The sequence below is a fragment of the Nerophis lumbriciformis genome, linkage group LG05, assembly GCF_033978685.3.
Source record: "Nerophis lumbriciformis linkage group LG05, RoL_Nlum_v2.1, whole genome shotgun sequence".
NCBI lineage: Eukaryota > Metazoa > Chordata > Actinopteri > Syngnathiformes > Syngnathidae > Nerophis > Nerophis lumbriciformis.
The window spans coordinates 47,615,827-47,621,892 of NC_084552.2; the positions used below are offsets into that span (position 1 = coordinate 47,615,827).

The 6,066-nt window shown below is 38.4% G+C and overlaps 1 long non-coding RNA gene across 1 annotated transcript in view; it reads left to right on the top strand.

The window, feature by feature from the left end:
• Positions 1 to 6,066, top strand: part of LOC133605987 (uncharacterized) — a 32,474-nt gene that overhangs the window by 10,193 nt on the left and 16,215 nt on the right. The window lies entirely within an intron of this gene.

Below are 6,066 nucleotides of genomic sequence, written 5' to 3' on the forward strand. Positions count from 1 at the left end.
TTCATTCAAAAATTTCGGCTCATTTTTATACTCTGCAAACTCATCGTACGTTTGACACCACTGGTCTAGGAATCTGTTCTAATCATAGTGCATCTCTGTCACATGCATGTACCAAAATGCTAATAGAAGGCACTCACTTTTATGTATAAAACAATTAACACACTAATAAATACAGTGTTTAATAAAGCTACATTACTTCCTTAATGCAGTTCTTGTCAAATAGGGGGGCGGGACTTAGCTTTATCAGCATCATGCTTCAAACCCTGCTTTGAAAAGCTGTGCACTTCAAAACGTGCTCATTGTAGCCATTAATGCTGGCTTCCTCATTTTGATGAAAAAAAAAAAAATTATATAGTGTGCTCCTGAGTTAATGTTACTCATCAATTTTAATTTGTTATTTTTCAGTATTAAATGGTCCAAGTCGGTCAAAAGATGTTTATAGTTTAAAGGACGGATTTTTTTTTTAAATGTCAGGCAAATTGATGCACTTTAAATCTTTTCTGTTACAGACAATGTTAATAAAGTTATTTTACTTTGATGTAAGTTGATCTGTATGTCTTTCTTTTTTACCCTATCACATTATTAAGGATGCAATGGTGTGCAGAGGTGTACTTATAACAATTTTACAGACAAATGACACTATTACAGTCGCGGCAGACAGTGGGGCTTGGAATATTTTCTTCTTCCTGGGGGTGGGGCGTAACAGAAAATAATTGAGAAGCATGTTTTATTTAATTCAAAACCTTTTTTTTTGGGAGAATTGGATTTGGAATTTTAGGGAATTAGATTTTATGTACAATATTCTCAATTGTAATCATAGTGCATCCTTTAGTTCCATTGGGTTGAGTTTTTTCTTGCCCTGATGTGGGATCTGAGTCGAGGATGTCGTTGCAGCTTGTGCAGCCCTTTGAGACACTTGTGATTAAGGGCTATACACATAAACTTTGATTGATGGATGTGTATCAAGCACTTATATCATTTTAAAAATTACCAGCACACTACTTAATACAGGGTTTATTGAGGCCACACCCATTTAATCTTGTATACCTGTTTGTTGTTCAGTGAAATAATTGGATTGAAATAGTATTCATGAATAAATCAGTTAAAAAAATAATTCACAAGAATTTTGGAGAGTTGATGGAAATAAAATAGCTTTTTTAAGGTTAGTCCATAAAAGGGCTATTCAACTAGCGGCCCGGGGACAAATCTGGCCGGCGAATGACACCATAAGACAAATATTTTCGCAGCAAATTCCTAGAAACGCTCCTGTTGTACAGAATAACTTGGACCACTCACGTTGACATGTTTACCTTGCTAGCAAACCTACAACACTGGGGTCCAAACGTGTGATTTACATAACTGAGGTGTTCCTCAAGGGTCCCCTTTAAGTCCTCTCCATTTTGACAGTTACACATGTTTTCGTAAAGTGATTTATGTAACTAAGGTGTTGCTGGAGCTTTTTTAAAAAAAATTTTTTTTTAACTTCAGATGCAGTCAGTCATTTGTTCAACTTCTTTAATTATAGTAGTGGTGTTCCTCAAGGTTCCATTATAGGTCCTCACTTTTTCCTCAATTTCTTCTATTCAACCGGTGGCCTTTAAGTCAAGTTGAAAAACTTCTTAAAAACCCTAGAGGGCTGTCGTAGAGATGATCTTTGACCAGCTCTTCTGCTTAAGGTCTTTAAAAAACAGCAAAATGCTCCTGAAACGTTGACAAAATAAATAGACCAAAATCCAATGTCCACTTTAGAGGATGCTGGTTATACAAAATAAGACACAAAAGCAATTTAGTTGAATAGCCTTGGTCTATAACAGGGGGTAGGGAACCTATGGCTCTAGAGCCAGATGTGGCTCTTGTGATGACTGCCGCTGGCTCTCAGATAAATCTTAGCTGACATTGCTTAACACGATGAGTAATGAATAATTCCGCTGGTAATCACAGTGTTAAAAACAACCACGTATCAACCAGACTACACAGCCATCAGCAAAACCATGCAGCACCAGAAGTCACATTAATGGTAAGATAAGAGACTTATTATACTCTAAAAATGTTGGTCTTACTTAAAAATACACACATTTAGTTGTATTCATTGTTAAAAAATATTATACGGCTCTCACGGAAATACTTTTTAAAATATTTGGCTTTCATGGCTCTCTCAGCCAAAAAGGTTCCCGACCCCTGGTCTATAATAAAGTGGAAACAGTTTCAATGCAATTTTAATTAAAATTTTATTGTAAAAATAATTAGGCCACACCCCCTTCATATATTTATTCAACAATCACATTTTTTTTTACATTTCAAACTAAACAACATACCAGAAGATTTATTGAAAATTGTGCACCTGTTGCACAATACAAGCACTTTGCATGGATGAGTTTGGTGTGGAAGAACTTTCTTGGCCCGACATCAGTGGTGACCTCTGACCCTCTAAGTCTTCCTAAAATTTTTTTTTTTTAAAAAGTAGAAACTGCTAAAGCTGAAAAAAAAAAAAAAAAAGTGGGACTAACTCCTTGTTTACTTCCTGTATGTGTCATGGTGACGTGTCCCAATACTTCTGCCCATATGTTACATATTCATATACAGAAAGTGCAGCTCCAAACAAGTTAAAAAGTCACTTTAAGTAAAGAATGCATTAAAACTAATGAAATATAGGAGTGAAAGCTGTGGACCGTGGGCCATTAAGGGCCATTCGGACGTCCTAAAACGTCGTTTTGTGGACTATAGAAGTTCGAGGACAGCGTTGTCTTCACTATGGTGCTCAGATCAGCACCAGCTTGTGTCCCTGCATGCGTGCTGGGCCCGGGATGCGCGTATTAAGAAACGATTAGTGGAGATTAAAGCTCCACTCGCCCGCATGCACGACTCCCACCAGCACACCCACCTCCCCCCACTGACCCCGCCCCCAACAATCAATAGCCATGCAGTAATCCTCCAGCACCTTCACTGCAGATTGGATGCTCTTTAATGACATGCAGGCAACCCATCCTGTGAAGAACACATCCTATGAAGAACTCCATTGGGGGGGGAAAAAAAGGAAGATTTTTTGCAATGGATGTCCCTGCAACATATTCTGTCTGAATATGAGCGGTTTCATCAGTGCCTGAGAGTTTTAATCTGGAGGAAGCGGGATGTAGGATGATGCCTGATAGATTAAGGTCCGAGCGCCTCTGTCCTCGTGAGTGAGTGTGTGTGTGTGTGGAACAGAAGGGCCCCTGCCGGCCAGCAAATCCCGGGCTTTAAAGCCGAGGAGGTTGTGGCGGCTTATGATGTAATCTGACTGGCACGGCAGGGAGGAGAACGTGGAGGTTACGCCGTTTTTGTAGCCAGCAAACGAGAGATAAAAAAACCCCAAAATAAAACTGTCAAGTTGATAATTATAAGATCATTACATCCAATTAATGCCACTTGTGTGTCCAGGAAATAAATGCCCTGTAAATTGATTGCATATTTATTAAACACCGGATGAATTTAAACCACATTGAACACGGTAAAAACCCCATTTGTGGACCATCCCCGCTTCCTAAAATCCTACCATGAAATACAATCATTTAAATCCTTTATAAATTACATATTTCAACCCAACTACATTGGAACCTCAAATTAAGAACTGAATTGGTTTTTGAACATGGTTTGTAAACCAAAAAGCTCATATAGTGAAGCATAGTTCTCTATAACAGTGTTTTTCAACCACTGTGCCGCGGCACACTAGTGTACCGTGAGAAACAGTCTGGTGTGCCGTGGGAGATGATGTCATTTCACCTAATTGTGAAAAGTTTATTGCATTTTAAAGGATATACAAGCATTATTATATATTATCAGTGGTTAGATTGGTCTCCAAAAAATTATATCAATAATATCGTTGAGCGGCAATAATTGTGCAGGTCAATATCGTCAAGCAAAATGAGTTATTGCCCTAATAATAGCACAACTCTCTTGTATCCAAAAAAAACCGATACAGCAAGCTTAAATATCATCAGGCACGCAGACACACAAAAAGCCTTGTTGATGCTCTCCAAAACGTTAACAACCATGTTGCAACAATAAAAAACAAAAGAGGAAAATAATTTGACCTTTGTGTCTGCAAATATTTGTGACATCTTTTGAACGCTCTGGGATCACCTTACATTCAGCGGTAGCGTTAGCACAAACGAGCAGTGTGAGGTGATCCTTAATTGGCTTGTGCCCGGTAGTGCCTTCTCCTTGGCTGGTATGAAGATGTGCTGTGGCATCATTTGCGGTCTCATCACTATTAAAGACTCGCTGAGGAACAAAGCCCTCTTCGCCGATAAAATCCTTTAAGTCCGTGCCTGATAACTCCTTGGCGGTAGCTTTATTGGCGCTAGCAGCCTCGCCATGCCGCACCACGCTGTGAATACTAGGAGTGTCATATAAATAGATTTTCAAATTAATAGCGATTCTTATTTGTAAAGATTCTTAGTCGATTAAAAAAAAAAAAAAAAATCTTTTTCAAATAAATCTGTCCTTTCCAGTCACTCAGGCAAATAATATAGTTGATGTAGATGTCCACGTGCAGATTTACTTTAGAAAAGAGAAGTATACTTTTCTTGTTTCTTTATTTGTATTTGACTTTATTAAATGTTTGGGTAGAATTGTATCAGACAAAACCAGTTTTCTTTTAAGGAATATAGAAAGTTATCACAGCTGTTTATCTATTTTATAGAGGAATGTAGTTCATCATAGAACTGGCACACAACGTTATTAAAAAGTATAGATTTTGAATCGAGAATCGAATCTGAAAGGAATCATTACCCCCAAGAACTGAATCGAATCGTGTGGTGCCCAAAGATTCACAGCCCTAATGAATACTGTCACCTTTTTAAACTTTCTAGCCACACATGGCTCGCCTTAAATTGTTTTTCCGTTGTGGTTGCAGCATGGTCACCAAGTCGCCATATAAATGGAGAGGGATCTCACAAATGCTGTCACCTGCTAGCCGCTTTTCATCTATCCATATGAGCAACAGTTTTTGGACCTGGTCTTGCACTTTCTTTCTCTTGCGAAGATATATAACTCTTTGGCAAAGTCAGCAACAATATAAACATCCTTTTTTTAAATAATGGTTGCAATTGTAGACTTGTTTCTTCAAGTCAAATGAAGAAGCGAGCCGGAGGCTTACTAGCTAAAAGACAAACTCAAAGCGAGACTGAGAGTTTGGACACATTTAAAGCGTTACTGATCACACAAAGTGATCTCTGGGACAAACTGACACAGCTCTGACCGACGATTGTGCAAACAAGTTAGAAGTGCCGCTCGCTGTCGAAGCTCTCCGGTTGTACAGGATGTGACGTAGGGGGCCCGGCCGCTTCAAATTGGCCGTGTCCGCTTGTACAGGAAGTGATGTCATCAACATGGCAGCCTCCGATGGCTTCAAGCGGCATGCAAAATGAATGAAGCGTCCGTACGCTGAGACATGGTTTGCACACAGGCTTATTTGGTGCGATGGAAAGGTTCGTAAACCGGGAAGATCGCAAATGGGGGCGTTTGTAAATCGAGGTTCCACTATAAAGCCTAATTGAAGTTTACTTCTTTACAAAAAACTAACAAGTTAACATTCACACTGAAAAATGTGAAGTATTAAGTAACATGGTCCTCAGGAAGTTGCACCATTTATGTCGTCCGCAGGCCATGGAAAGAACAAAAGTAATATTTTTATGCATATTTGATATGTCAACTATGACTCGGGGGCTCAAATCTCTGCACAGTCCTGTTAATGAAATTATTTGTTTGTATGTTTGATCTTTTTTGTTGTTGAATCACTTAAATGTGCTTATTGTCAACATGCTATTAGCGTTAATGTTACATTTCATGTATTTGCTCATTCTACAAACCCCGTTTCCATATGAGTTGGGAAATTGTGTTAGATGTAAATATAAACGGAATACAATGATTTGCAAATCATTTTCAACCCATATTCAGTTGAATATGCTACAAAGACAACATATTTGATGTTCAAACTGATAAACACTTTTTTTTGTTGCAAATAATCATTAACTTTAGAATTTAATGCTAGCAACACGTGACAAAGAAGTTGGGAAAGGTGGCAAA